Source organism: Anguilla rostrata, chromosome 2 (genome assembly GCF_018555375.3).
Source record: "Anguilla rostrata isolate EN2019 chromosome 2, ASM1855537v3, whole genome shotgun sequence".
NCBI classification, from domain to species: Eukaryota; Metazoa; Chordata; class Actinopteri; order Anguilliformes; family Anguillidae; genus Anguilla; species Anguilla rostrata.
In genome coordinates this window covers 68,057,401-68,073,417 of record NC_057934.1, presented here as the reverse complement: position 1 = coordinate 68,073,417, position 16,017 = coordinate 68,057,401, and the positions used below count along the sequence as shown (strand labels likewise).

The following is a 16,017-nucleotide window of genomic DNA, read 5'->3' as shown; positions in this document are numbered from 1 at the left end:
CACACATAGACACACACGCACACATACACACACACACACACATACACTAATGCTCATACATACACTCACATACGCACATGTGCACGCACACACACATGTACTCACACACTCACACACACACGCACACACACACATACACACACACGCATGTACACACACATGCTCACACACACATGAAAACACACGCACACACACACACGCACGCACACACACATATACACACACATGCTCACACACACATGAAAACACACGCACACACACACACACACGTGCACATGCACACACTCTCTTTTTCTTTCTTTTTCCCTCTCTTCCTTAGCTCATTTCTGTAACGCTCCTGCTCTGTCTCTCTCTTCTTCTCCATTTCTTTTATTATAAGGGAACAGTTGGTCAGGACAGTTGGGGAAAGACACCTTTTTCAAGATCAAGGTTGCCTCATAGTTTTCTTTGTTCAGAACCCAAAATCCACAGGTCCATAGTTCCTTTTTTATGACTGATCAACAAGCTCTTAGTCAGTAAAATTTTATTACTTGCTGTGGATCAACAATTTCTTGTAGAAGAAAAATACATTTAGTAAGGACTAGATGTTCCCACCCATACTGATATTTTCCGGACAACAAATAAGGAAATGTTTTGTTTTGTTTTATTTTCAGAAGTGAAATATTTGCAACGCCGTTTGTTTTCTCCTGCAGTTCAGCAAAGTCAGTTGACTTAGAACAGCCTGCTGGAGGAGAACATGTCATGAATATTTCAGTTTTAGTCGGCTATAAAAGTTTGCCTGGTTCAGTTTGTTTGTGATAGTTACCATTTTTCTATTGTGTGCCGAAACAGAATGGCATGACCCAGGCATTTTCATGACCGGTCTTCGGGTTAGTCCATGAAAATGGCTTCCTGATCGACCTCTTAAAGCTCGCACTGTAGAAATCACAGAGATGCAGCAGAAACCAAGCGGCACTGGCTCAACTCTGGTGCAACGGGGAAAGTGGGAGGGATGCGGGGAACTAAATGGACTATAATGGAATGGAGTTCTTCTTATCCCAGCTTAAATAAATTGGGTGTTGGTGTGGAAGCGCATCCAATTTGATTGTCTTATATGGCAGAACTCAGAAACACAGAAACCCCTCCATAATTTTCTAAATGTGGTAGTAGGGTGACTTCCATAAGCCCCTAAACAGCTTCAACGTGGGGCAGTCTGCAGCGGAGAGCGGAGGCTGCTGGGAATGTTTCCGTTCAGCGCTGCACTCACATCTGCCTCTGCTTTGGCCATCAGCTCTACTGAGTGCTCTGCTGCTTCTCCATTACTGTTTGCATTGCTTTTACACCCACATGCTCCCGCACACACGCGTGCACGCACTCACACACACACACACACACACACACACACACCCACATGCGCGTACGTACCCACACACACACACACATACACACACACGCACACACACACGTACATGCACACGCATACATAGACACACACACGCGTGCACGCACACACCCACATGCACACACGCACACCCCACACACACACACACACACCCATGGACTCTCTGCTCTGGAACACTACAAGAAAAAAAAAGCAAAACATTGAGCAAGGAGAAACTTCAGATGCCATAAATCCTGCACACCACATTCGCCCGCGTCTTGGGAGTGTTTCTCTTTGAACTGATACAATTAAGTGCTGTTTTCTTTTTTTTTCATTCTAGTGCATTTTCAGAGTGCCTGTGAAGGGTATTTGCAATGCGGAATTGCACAAGAATAAAATGAGAAACCGAAGCCGATATTTGATCCCGTTCCTTGACCTGAATTCTCCAACGTGGTTGCGCGCAACAGGAAAGCGAGCGCTAGCATACAGTTACAGGCGCACAGCTGGCTCGCTGATCAACAGAGCAGATGAAACTGCGTGCAAAATGGCCGCCATTTCAGCCGTGGATAAGTGTCACAGCATGCGTTATGGCTGAAGTGGAAGTGTGGGCATTTCCCTTTCCCTACCTCCCCCACCTTTTTTGCCCCAATGAGCCGAGGGGTCTATAGGACCACCCTTGAATGAAAGGCCTTCTTGCCACCCCCCCCCCCCCCCCCCTTCCCACCGCAAAGGCCCCGCAAGAGTATTTAATAAAGCCCGGTTGCGCCAGGTCTATATGATCAGAGGAGACGTAAGCTGACACGCTGATGTTCTTTCTTAAACGTTTCAATCTGCGGGCCATATGAGCTTCACCTCGAGACCTACGCAGCCTGCCTGTCGGTCCTCTCCGTGGCTGCCATCAATCTGGAGTGTGTGGAAGGAACAAACCGGGACGAAGAGCGGGACCCCGAACTACCAGGCAAAGGCTCTTTTTCGTATATGACTCTTCCCCTTGTATATTTTCGGTCTCTCTCTCTCTCTCTTTCTCTGTCTCTCTCTCTGCTTTAGCCGATAAAAAAAAAAAAAAAAAAAAAGGCAGATTCCCTGCTCTGTCTCAACATCGAAATCTCCATGGTAACCGGGTGTACAGTACACAATCTGCGCCGATATTTTTACGTTTCAAAGGGGATGGAAACAACGAGGACGACGAAAGGGAAGAGAGAGGAGAGAGAAGGGGAAGCGGGCCCAGGCAGCGCGGATAAGTGCGAGCAGATGCAGGCTTCTCTGGACTCGCGGCCGTCGGCGAGCGTCCCTCTCTCTCTCCCTGGCGGAGGGGAGGCGGGGCGCTCGACGGCCGTGACCCCCGCGAGCGCATCGGAGAAGGAGGAGGACTCTCCGGAAACAACGCTTTGCGGAAGCGACCTTGGGAACGCGCTTCGAAAAAAAACCGCCTTTCAGAAACCGCCGCATCTCCTTCTAAAGCGCCCTTCGCCAGTATTTATATTAAAGAGAGAGAGAGAGAGGAGAGAGAGAGTGAGAAAGGGAGAGAGAGAGAGAGAGAATAAGAAAGGACGGAATGCTGCACGAGCGTTCCAAGGCCCCGGCGCTCCTTTTCAGAGTGCAGTCCTCGCCTGCCTGCTTCCTCTGCTTGCATCGGTGCCCATTATCTCCTTTCCTGCCCCACGCCCCGTGCCAAGTTCACCGTGTGGGGGCCGAGGGGGGGCGACACGGGGGCCTGGGACCCCGCGCACCCCCCCCCCAGCCGAGGCGGCTGGGAACAGCGCAGGTTTCTCTGACACGGACCGCCAACCACCCAACCGCCAGCCGTCACAGCTGACAAATGATTAACGCCGTCGCGGGCATCTCTGTGAGCCCGATACGTCCAACGTGCCCTGCACCTAATAAATAAATAAATTATAAATCCATCCCACCTACCTTTCTCCTGAACCTTTATGGGTCATGCACAGCTTCACGTCTTTAATGGTCTTCCTCGTGGGCGATTCTCAGCCAGGTCGCACCCCTTAGCGCTGATCTTGAACGTGATACACGCCAGCACAGTGTAATTATTATTACGCTTTTGTCTTTTCATAGCTTCTCAAGTCGGACTGTCTGTTTATTAATCTGTCTTGTGTAAATTAAACGGGCCCTGTTAAACAAAGGGGATACAAAGCAAACCCCTGCCTGTCGGGCTCGAACCGAGAGTAAATACCCACTCCTAATAAACGTTCTTCAGGCGACATCTGTGGATGGACCACAACAGAAGGAGCTGACGTGCAGAGTTCAAAGTTGGAAGAAGAGGAAGGCCTTCATGCGTGGCTACTATTTAGTTTGGAAGCAAACTAAAAAGAGACAAGGTGTCCACAATGAATATGGCCACTGCAGGCTGTGCTCATTCTCTAAATGCCTATTTTTTTATTTTAAAGAAAGCTGGAACAGAAAGCTGCCCCACAGAGAGGGTGCCAGCCTTGAGTCAAGACTGAGAGGAGAGGTTGGGTTCATTCAGCGTCTGTGTGTTACTGGATACCGGGCACTGAAGAGTCTGAATGGTGATCTGTGTATTTTGCTGCCAGTTTTCCTGCCTTCCTTCTGCTAAGTTATTAATTTCCGTCAGCTGCTTCTCTGCCATGTGGAGATACCCTAAATCACATTATTTTTTTGGTCATGGATTATGTAGAGCAATAAATTTTGAAAAAAAAAAAAAAAAAGATCAAGGAAGTTTCACAATCACCTCCTAGTGGCAGAAAGGAGGAAGGGGAAGGGGGCTCTCACTTAAAGAAAGTCAGATTTAAACGATTGTTTTGTAGATGCGTCCCCCGATTTCGTGTGGAGAATGTTTTTGTGGTTGTGGTTGTTGGCGTTGAGGAACTGACTCTCAGTGTTGAATTGCTACGTATTTATTTATATTCAGCCAGCCTCAGACTCAGTTTCCATGCTAATTCTGCATAATGCTATTAACTGACAGGCGGCTGTGTAGAATAATGGGTAAGGAGCCTAAAGGTCACTGGTTTGATTCCCAGGTGGGACACTGCTGTTGTACCCTTGAGCAAAGTACTTAACCTGCACTGCTCCAGTATATGTCCAGATGTATAATTGGATGCAATGTAAATGCTGTGTAAAACGTTGTGTAAGTCGCTCTGGATAAGGGCGTCTGCTAAATGCCTGTTATATATATGCAAATAGTATTCTGAAATGTATTTTATATTCCAAAATTTTGATAAACGTGCATCAACTCAAACTGGCCAGTAAACCCCCTGTGGTTATGTTAATAATTATTACCAGTTTGGAAATCCTGTGATAGTTTACTTTAGTACTGACATGACTTACTCTATTGGGCTTCCATCCAGTATAAAATACAGTGTGGTCAAGTAAGCCAACGTGTGACTGAGCTCTGCGAGACAGCTCAGTGGACATCAAGTCTTGAACCTGTCACTCTCTAGCCTCTCAAATCACACATTTTCTGGAGATCACTGGACCGCTATTACTGTCAGCGAATTTCAGCCCACCAGTCTGTGTAAAAAAGAAGTGAAGTGTTCCCTCTTTCTTGTCTGTGACGAGCATAAAATCTGGCAGCTCGGACTTGTTTTGTCGAGTCATTGCCAGTGCGCGAGAGGGAGAAGAATCATGGCCGAATTGCTAATGCTCAGAAGAGGGAGATATGGTAAATGGTAAATGGACTGCATTTATATAGCACTTTTATCCAAAGCGCTTTACAATTGATGCCTCTCATTGACCCATTCGCCCATTCACTCACACACCAACGGTGAAAGGCTGCCATGCGAGGTACCAATCAGCTCGTTGGGAGAAATTGGTGGGTTAGGTGTCTTGCTCAGGGACACTTCGACACTCCCAAGGTGGGGGATCGAACCGGCAACCCTCCGACCGCCAGACAACCGCTCTTACCCCCTGAGCTATGTCAAGAGAGAGAGAGGCCATAGAAGGGCCAATGTGAGGCCAACCTGCCCCACCGACGAAGCCTAACGAGGCCACAGGAAGGGGCTGCAGAGGTGCAGGGCCCTCCTTCCACCTCTCAGCTTCACCGTTGATCCTCTTTCTTTAACTTCAAAAGGCCCTATAATGGATTCCATCAGCGGTGCTGCGTCTTCTGAAACCAGTCCCGTCTGCAAATGATTCTGAGGGTCATCAAATGCGATGACCTCCAGACAATTTCCGCGCTGTTAATATGTCATAATGCACATTTCCACATCTCAAAACCGAGTAGTCCTGTAGTCGTCAAAAATCCCATTTTGCTGCTTGTCCAGGGCTTAACCCCACCCCCGCCCCCACCAGGAAGCAGGAAGCTTTCCTGGCCCGAGAGAATCATATGCTAAAAAAACGAGCGTACTGCCCATGTTTCTAAAATGCGGTTTGGTTTTAATAAGAGCTGTTTGGTGGATTGAAGATGTCACTTTGTAATTACTGCTACAAATAAAATCTGGGGGGAATGGGGGGGGGGCGGGGGGAGCGGGGGCAATAAACAAGGAGAGGCTGAAAGGGGAACTCAAGTAGAAAATCTGAACTGACAGACCAAATAACACGATGATGTGTGATGCAAATAAATAAAGTTAAAAAAAGGAGTGTCATCTTACTTAAAGGCTGGATCAGGGAGCTGAGCTGTTCTCAAAAATAAAAAATACATGTATATATTTTCTACATTTTTCTGGAAGTGTAACAAAAATCCATCTCCCTGTCATGTCAGTGTGTACATAGACTTTATTTTATACAACACAAAGGTATTCTGTAATGTGAGAATGGTTCTTACAAAGCCATATGAATTCTTTACTCAGCTATGGCACTGTCCACTCAGATTGAGAGTATGAAGAATGAAGAATTAAGCCAACAATTTGTAGGAGCATTTACAGGGCACAGTTCTGAGGTGAAAGTCTGTCCTGTAAATATAATTTCAATTAATTGAGTTATGAATTAGACATACTTTTGGCAGATTTTTATTCACTATTTTTCTTTTTATATAAGTTTATAAAATTTTATGAAGAGAATAAATCAGAAAGGAATTAGCAGCCTGCTTGCTATCTCTGAGATCTTGCTCGTGCTGTTATTCATTATTTCTGAGAAAAGGCCAGTGCAACAACCTTCTTTACAGGAAAAGAAGGAAAAAAATTGTCTACAGAAATACTTCTTCCCTTTTCCCCAGTGATGTTGCTCAGTCTGGTTTCTGTGAGATAAAGACCTTGGAATCTAAGGGTTCATAGAACCTTTACCTTTCAAATCAACCAAAGCAGTTTCCCTCTGCTTTGTATGAAACATTGAGAGGGAAAAAGAGAGATCTCTTGCCCAGGCTTGTGTGTCATTGATTTTGCGCGTGTGCATACACGTGCGTGCGTGCGTTGCATGCGTGTGTGTGCGTTTGTTTGTATGTCTATTCCTCTGAAACCAGCAACTGTGTTTACAACACCGAAGAGTTTTCTTTTCTCTTTTTCTTGGACTGTAGTTGTGACTATTCAGTGTCTGGCCAGGTTCCAGCTATAGATTGTTAATTAAGTTTTTGTAAGCGGCGCACGGTCCTGCTTCCAAATACTACGCCAGTGTTCTTTCACAGACTTCAAAGCGTCAGCGTTCCATTCCAGCAGGATTAGCGATGGTAGCATCTGATAGAGCCTCCGACTGCCTTCAGCCTCAGATGCCTGTGGCCGGGTGCAGGTACCCATTACATTACATTACATTACAGGCATTTAGCAGACGCTCTTATCCAGAGCGACTTACACAACTTTTACATAGCATTTTACATTGTATCCGTTTATAAAGCTGGATATATACTGAAGCAATTTCGGTTAAGTGCCTTGCTCAAGGGTACAACGGCAGTGTCCTACCCGGGAATCGAACCTGCGACCTTTCGGTTACAAGCCCAGTTCCTTACCCACTGTGCTACACTCCGTACCCTGCTGTAACACACACACACCCACATATGCCATTCAGCTTTTAATACAAGCTCCAGAGTGTGCATCCGCGCCTCCGTGTTCCTCTTGTCTGAACATGGCTCTGAACGGTTCTGCGCGTGTGATAGCGAACCCCCAGCAAAACGCCATTATTTTTGACCTTGCGGAAAATTACATTTCTGCGTTGAGTCTATGTTTTGCCTTTAAAATCTCAATTCCGTGCGTGTCCTTCACCCAGTATCACATTTAGATCCTCCCAAAATAAATTGGATTTGTAAACTGGTTCTTTTTTTTTTTTGATCATGCTTCTCTCCATAATTGATTGAAGTTTTTTTTTTTTTTTTTTCTCGCCAGAAAACCTAATGATACAGGAATCAGTGCGGACGGTCTCTATAGCAACAATGGCAGCGATTGTACAAAGATGGAATGGCAAGTGTTTAAAGGGCCGGAGGGGTTTTAATGCTCTGTTTTGTTTTCCCTCTCATCAGCTGAAAGGCCCTCTAGAGACGGATGAACAACAAATAAAAGACGTTCAGAACCATATTCAGAGAGAGAGAGAGAGAATCTTGTCCTTGGCGATCAATGTCTCCTTTATTCTGGCTATTTTTTTCAGCCGCAGGACAGAAGAACACACGAATGTTGTAACCGTTAGTCCATATGTACTCATATATGCATTTAACGGTATATTGAATGCAAGAAAGAAAAAAAAAAAATATATATATATATATGCAAGTACCTTCAATGCCAATGCATGTGTGTTTCACTCTTTTGCTATATTCCTTTTAAGGCTCATGAAGGTCTGTTTGTGTTTGTGTCTCTCTCCAACACCATCCTCAGTTTCATTTCATTTTTTTTTTCTCTCAAGAGATTGCTTTTAAAACTACTTTCATGATGAGCTGCCTGACGTTAGCCTGATACATTTAGGGGAAAGAAAAACTGGTTTCAAATTGGTTCAGGCCATCTGAGAAATTACACGTATTCATATACGTGTATGGGAGAATTAAGAAGAGGTCAAACCCAAATAGCATCCAGTAATGGTTATGATAGATAAATTTTGTATAATAAAATAAACTGTTTAGATCACCAGCATTTTGGCTACACGGTGAAACGTTCAGTGTTTATTTAACTATAATACACATTATATGAGTTCACATGGAATAAAGTGTACTCTACCAGAGTAAAATGTATTCTCTATTAGTTCATTCAACACCATACAGTTTACTGTGTGTCTTCTTCATGATGCATTAATGAACATAGAGGAGGAAGAGAGTGAATCTCAACGATATCCTATGTCAGTATATCAAACATTGACGCTACGGCAATAAATATGTACCATTCAGTTATTAGGTTTGCCTGTCAAGGTCAAGCAGTCGGACGTGCACCTTGTTCCCTCGTCTAATTAATTCCATTTAGGTAATGTTATAGCCCTTTGATGCCTGAATGAATGCTTTCATGATTGCTGTGTGGCTCCACGGTGGTCCTGGGTTCGAATCTCAGCCTGTGGAGTTTGCATGTTCTCCCTGTGTCCGCGTGGGTTTCCTTTAGGTACTCCGGTTTCCTCCCACAGTCCAAAGACATGCAGGTAAGGCTAATTGGAGACTCTAAATTGCCCCTTGGTATGAGTGTGTGAGTGAATGGTGTGTGTGCACTGCGATAGATTGGCGGCCTGTCCCGGGTGTATTCCTGCCTCTCAGCCCAATGCTCGCTGGGATAGGCTCCAGCACCCCCTGCGACCCTGCCCAGGATAAGCGGGTATAGATAATGGATGGATGGATGGATGTTGTTTCTGTAAAATTATTACTGCATCAGAGCTCAGGAGCTGCATACCTTTTCAGAGATGTGTTTGTTTGAGGGTGACAGGTTTCCGTCTCTAGTCCAAAATGGCCATCTTGCTAACCTGTGTGGCTGTTTCCTGCAGGTTATTAAGTAAAGATTCCTACTCATAACAGAATTAGGACGCAGTGATTTTATGACACGCTGCCTGCAACGCAGAATTCTGAAAGCCAACATTTATTAACAGCTTTATTTTTTAGAAGTCAACTTGCAAAAAGTATGTAATAATATTGTACCATAATTATGTATACTGATCATTATCTGGAATGTTCTCTTATCATAACCATGTGATTTCTCACAATATCTATTTTCTGTTTCTATGAAGAAATGTCCCGAGGAAAACATTATAATCTCCTATTATTTATTGTAAGCTTATTATGCATAACGTTTCAGCATTCATAAAGGAATGATGACCATTTCCATGTTTAGTTTCAACCCGTTAATGGTGAATGCAGTAATATTTATGCAATGAATATTCTTATTTTATGAACATTTGTTTATGCACGATGGCACACATACACACACGCTCACACACACACACGCACATACACACACACTCACACGCACACGCACACACACGCATGCGCACACGTCATTACCACAGGGCAGGTCACAGCCCTTACAGCTCCTATCAGAGCTCTCATTGGCTAAGGTGGAGCCGTCCTTTATAAACCCGTGTCTTGTCTTTTTTTCTTCAAAACTCCTCCTCTTTCTCCTTCCACAGAGGCCTTGATGTTTTTCTAATAATTGGCAGCAGAGGTTGATTTCCCCCCCCCTTCTTCTTCTTCTTCTCCTTCTTCTCCTTCTTCTTCTTCTTCCTTTTAAGTGATGAATAGTTGGCTGCAGATCAAAGGCGGACCCCTGTGTGGTTCTGGCCGCAGAGGGGCGTCGGGGCTGGCGCGGTGCCTGGGTCTTCAGCGACAGGCACGCAGATGAGCCGCCAGGCGCAGGGGTCAACAGCAAAGTGTCTGTGCGTGCGCTTCCTGCCGGCCAATCCGGTTTCATGTTTCTCTCTCTCTCTCTCTCTCTCTCTCTCTCTCTCTCCCTCAACCCTCTCTATCTCTCTCTTTCTCGCTCTCTCTCTCCCTCAACCCTCTCTATCTCGCTCTCTTCTCGCTCTCTCTCTCTCCCTCAATCCTCTCTATCTCTCTATATTTCTTACTCTCTCTCTCACACTTTCTCTCTCTCTATCTCTATCTCGATCTCTCTCCTGCTTTCTTTTTGTTCTTTTAGAACAACAGCGGGCTGAAGCAGATTGACAACGATTACAGACTGGAGGTGCTTGCAAAATCTTCCCAGGTAAACTTTTATTATTATTATTATTTTTTTGGTGGGGTCATTGTTTAAAAGAAAGAAGCAACAATCTGTGGAAAGATGAAAAAGCCCCCCCCCCACCACCTCCCATCCCCACCTCTGTTTAAATACACATATATACACCACATCCCTGTCGAAATGTATATATTATGCTAGGACAAATAAATTGAGGCAGATAAAACAAATGTGTAAGCCTGTCTTGCACAAATATATGCTCAAGGCTGTTCGTTCTTCTCCTCCCTTCTGGGAGACTCCCTCCGCCAGCCCCCGTGTGTTTAAGAGAAGGATTTCGGAGAAGCGGTGGGGTTCCACTGAACAACATCTCTGATTGTGGGTAGGGTGATGTACCTTATAGTATTACTGACCATCGTCCTGCACACGCCCACCATGGTGTCCATTACATCACAGGCATTTAGCAGACGCTCTTATCCAGAGTGACTTACACAGCTTTTTACACAGCATTTTACATTGTATCCATTTATACAGCTGGATATATACTGGAGCAATGCAGGTTAAGTACCTTTGCTCAAGGCCACAACGGCAGTGTCCTAGCGGGGAATCGAACCTGCGACCTTTTTAGGTTACAAGACCGACTTACTTACCCATTACACCACACCGACTGACACCTCTTGTGAAATGCAGCATGGACTTGGGATATGCAGGCGTTTAAAAAAAAATAACGGTTCATGTGTTAAAAAATCAACACGTGGTGCAAGTGAAAACAGTGTCACTGCCAACCTGGTCAGTTGGTGTGATTGTCATGGCGCTTTGTGTGGGGTCAGTTTGGCTTGCTTCCTCCAACCTGTGATTTCTCCCTCGGGAAAATTTTTTCGGGCGGACTGATTGTTTGCTAACCGTTCTCTCAGGCCTCCTTTTCCTGTGTTGGATGAACGTGTTTGAGCAAAGACAAAATAAAAAAAAATTAAAAACCAACTAGATAATCGCACAGACCTCATTTAGCATGCCCGCAGATGCAAAGCGATGTCCCGCACTCACCAGAGGTGGCGCTCTTTTCCAGAAAGTGGTAAATGGACTGCATTTATATAGCGCTTTTATCCAAAGCACTTTTACAATTGATGCCTCTCATTCACCAATTCACACGCACACAGGCTGCCATGCAAGGTACCAATCAGCTCATTGGGAGCAGTTAGGGATTAGGCGTCTTGCTCAGGGACACTTCGACAAGCCCAGGGCGGGGGATCGAACCGGCAGCCCTCCGACTGCCAGACAACCCAACCGCTCTTACCTCCTGAGCTGTGTCGCCCCTACGGGGCTGGGTGCAGGTGCTCCCACAGAGGTGCGCTACGTGTCCGCAGGTGTGTGGAGGCTGGAGCGCTCCCAGGTCTGTCAGGTGGCTTCGCTTAATGCAGTGGGGCCCAGCTTCAGCTCCAGGAATTCGGACATCTGCGTTCGGTTCCACGATAACGTGGCACATTTCCACACGTTTAATGCTTCAGAACCTTTTTTTGACCATGAATCTTCAACAAAAGGTTTGCAGGGTTTGTGTGTGTGTGTGTGTGTGTGTGTGCGTGTGGCTGTTTGTCCAGTCAAAGGTTTATTCCTCTCATTGCGTACGAAGCTGCAGAGGTATCGGGAACCCTGGTATTTTTCCATACGCAGCATGCCGTCATGAGCAGATTTTTGTTTTTGAAGAAACTCCTCAACTCTCCAACCATATGTTTAGCATTACATTTAATCTGCTAGGACTGAACGCAGTTAACCCGGGTTCGGTTCTGCACATTCTGCTCATGAATCAAACAACAGTTGCTCCTTACTCTCTTTTGCCTAGCGTGTGTATGTGTACATGCAATTTCAGAGGATCCTGTGGCACTGTTGTGAAGCTCGATAAACATTTCACTTCCTAAGTCCCGCCTGGTGAAAGACGCATCCAGGCTAGCGTAACTGCATCTCGCGACCTCAGGTCTCATCTCATATTGTAAAGTTTTTGTCTCCCCCCCCCCCCGCGCCATCGCTAACATCATGACATTTGCAACGTAGCTTATCAGGTTACACTATGTCCAACATCAAAAGGGTTAGATTTTAGTGTGAAAATGTCTGGCTAAACTTTTCTGTGTAACTAAGTCGTTTTGACAAAAACCCAAATGATTAAGCCATTTTTTTTCTTTTTTTTTTTTTTTTGGAGGAGAAAGTTGGCACCGGATTATAAGGAACATGTGTTTTGTTGCTAAAAACATTGGAACTATAGCCATTTTGTGAAATATTGTGTCATATTACAGGATATTATATTATTGTCTTTTTACTTAATCTGATTGTGCCTTATCCTGTGGAGTTATCTTATGAAATACTAGAAGACAGTTTTGGCTATGTAATAATAATAATAATAATAATAATAATAATAATAATTGTTACTATTATTATTATTATTACCATGAATACACATTTCAGAAAGTGGAAAATGGGAGATGTGCACATGTCTATACATAATTAATCTGCTGTTTGCTCTTGATAGCAGTATTCAGCAGTGTTTTGTGATGCATTTACAGCCTGGTGTGATTAAATACAAGCAAACACTGTGTCCTATACTCAAATAGTTTATTTACTGCAAGGCTTTGTGGGATGTGTAATCCCGTGTACTTGAGTGAAGCCTCAAGTGACAGTTTTTTCTCTGCAAATATTCCCCATTTAAAATCAACATAAATCAACTTCCAGTTGGGGAGAATAAGAGCTGTGGCATATTTGTTTGGTAACATATTGGCTGAATGATATTCCTTGATATGTCTACTGCTGTCAAGATACATTACAAAGCACACTACATGGCCAAAAGTATGTGGACATCCAACATCTCATCAAAAAACTATGGGCATGAATTTGGAGTTGGTTCACCCTTTGCTGCTATAGCTACCTACACCCTTCTGGGGAGGCTTTATTCTCGATGTTGGAGCATTGCTGCAGGGATTTACTTTCGTTCAGCCACAAGAGCATTAGTGCGGCTGGGCGATTGGGCCTGGCTCGCAGTTAGCTCAAAGGTGCTGGATGGGGTTGAGGTCAGGGCTCTGTGCAGGTCAGTCAGGTTCTTCCACACCGTTCTCGATAAAAGCATTTATGGACCACGGGGGCATTGTCATGCTGAAACAGGAAAAGACAAACTGTTAGGGAAGTATAGAGTCGTCTTGAATGTAATTGTATGATGCAGCAAGTAGCAAGATATGCCTTCACTGGAACTAAGAGGCCTAGCACAAACCATGAAAAAACAGCCTCAGACCACAGGGGGTCCACATACTTTTGGTCATTTAGTGTGTCTGTATTGAACTTTAGTTTCAAAATGTAAATCAATAACAGAATCATGTCTAAGTGCCAAGTACGTATATTATTGGAAAATGTGTTCTGATACAAAGAAAATAGCATGTTTTTTTTATTTGTGTGCCAGCATGATTCTGTTGATACGGCATCAATCCCATTGTCATACCTCCTAGTTTATTCGCTTATAGTTTTTTCATATTTGTTGACTAAGACACTTTGATTTAGCCCTGTAGAGGGAAGGCCATTTGACATTTGACCAAAAAGGTTTCCAATAACCCTTAAAATGAGCCAGATACACAAATAAAACATTATCAGAACCTATTTTCACCAAAAGGGCATAGAGGCAGCCAGTGCTACTATCATATGGTCCCAACTGTAGCAAAACCAAGGTTGGGTATTTCTAAAGGGTGAAAGAGTGGTTCCAAATACCAGTCCTGGGTTCTGTGAGTGGCTACCCACTGGACTAAAGTGAGCTTTTCCTTCCAGGTTTCGTTATCCTCTCTGTATGATGCAGAAACTGACTTTTTTAGTGAAGGTGATATCTGGGCAGTGTCCTAAATCCATGGATCTGCATTAACAATGTGCCAAATAAATATGTTGCTGTGGAATGGGAATAATATGAATACTAGTCTTCTCAGCTCTTGGGCATTTTAGGAAATGTTTTTTCAAAAAAGCCGGCTAATCTATCTTTTTTAAACCATACCAAATTGGTGCTGAACTTTTTCAGTGTCCTTTTTCATACAGTTTATCAGGCTTTTGTGTGAAGATGTACTGGCACTATAACACTAGAAGAAAAGCTCTGTTGTGTGTTTTAACTCCTCACATGTTTGGTTGATTAATGGACATTGCCTAAAGAAATCTGGTGTTTCGAGGAAAGCAAATTCCTCAAATCGTGTTATTATTTTGCAGAACATATTTCAAAAGATTTCTTGTAGTTGTTTCTCTGCTCTTCTTGTCATATACTGTTGGTTAAATGGTTCAAGGATGTTTATTAATTTACATGTTTATTCTCTTTATTTGTTCAGAGTCACCGCTGAAACTTGTGTGTTTCATAATTATGCTGAATGAATGATTATCGCTGCTTGCCACATAGATTCCGAGAAGTAAATAAAGCTGAAAATGCTGTCGCAAAGATTAACCAAAGTGAAGGTGTTAGAGTACAATAAATTAACCAATTACAGTCAAATTACTCTATAAATAAGTGTAAATTACAACTATAGGATATGAAAAATGAATAACAAAAAAACTGAATGTAATCCCTCAAGCTAAAAGACTTGATACAAGGAAAATCTATATTTTCGCTTGCAAAATAGTTACAAAGAAAACTGATGTTACCATAATAATGGGCCAGTTTTTTCCCACTTTAATGTGGTTTTCCTTCTGAGAAATTAAGCCTAATCTCCCCCTTTGTGGTTACTCTGACTGCTCACTCCCACTTCCCACACAATGAATGTATTCTAGTACGATTGCTTCTCCAAAGTTTGCACACAATAAACAATTATGTGACTCGCCCGAAGCCTGCAGAAGTGCCTCTGCTCTCCCTCCCTTTGGCTGAAGTTGAAATGAAATGTTAATTTTGACTGGAGGAGGAGGATTTCAAAAAGCGATGGCCCCCCTACTTTTCATCTTAGCGTATACCGCAAGTTCGCCCAACGCAGATCTGCTCTGCTCTTTCAAAGGAGGTGGGATTTTTGTTTCCTTTTGAGTGAATCCCCCCCCCCCCCCCCCCCGTCATCTCTCAAAAAGGGAAACAAAAAACCCTAAGACCAGGTAGTCACGTCCAGGTGTTTCTCTCCTAATGGCTGGGATTTGTTATGAGCTTCCCTTTCCCTCTGAGCCATTTCTGTTTGACAGATGCGTTGTCGCTCAGAGCTCTCGCCAGTTTAGTCGTTCGCCGTCTCAGATCCTCCGAGACAATGCGCTGGTTTTTCAGGGGAAAGTTCCATCAGTTGCGTCAGAAAAAGCTGGCCGTCCGGTTAACTTGTACGTCTCTCTGCTGTGTCACAACTGACAGCTCTAATTTTAGAGCTCCAAGTGATGAATTCCTGAATTTCAAGTTCATGAATGAATCGAGTTGCAAGCCATCTCTTGGGAACGCAGTGATTTGAGCAAATTTCCAAGAGAAGCAGCATTCTTATTGCACTATACACTTTCAAAGCATTGATTTTTTTTTTTTTGCTTATTGAGTTAATTATTCTTACAATTTGTTCTGCTAGCAAAATGCATTCTGCACATCTCCACCACTGAGCCAGTCAGACACTTGAATTCACCCGCTGGATTTGATTAGTTGGTGAATCTGGCTTGCATGTCCCCTGCTTGAATGATCAAGTTTTTCAGTCACCATAACCACGCGGCACAAAATAGTCCACAGTGATATGA

The 16,017-nt window shown here is 44.0% G+C and overlaps 1 long non-coding RNA gene across 1 annotated transcript in view; it reads left to right on the top strand.

Annotated features, from left to right (window-relative positions):
* LOC135249536 (uncharacterized) overlaps window positions 1–16,017 on the top strand; it is a 50,556-nt gene that overhangs the window by 19,609 nt on the left and 14,930 nt on the right. The window contains exon 3 of the long non-coding RNA XR_010328724.1: window positions 10,297–10,362. This is a non-coding gene — a long non-coding RNA (uncharacterized LOC135249536). The remainder of the gene's footprint in view (window positions 1–10,296; window positions 10,363–16,017) is intronic.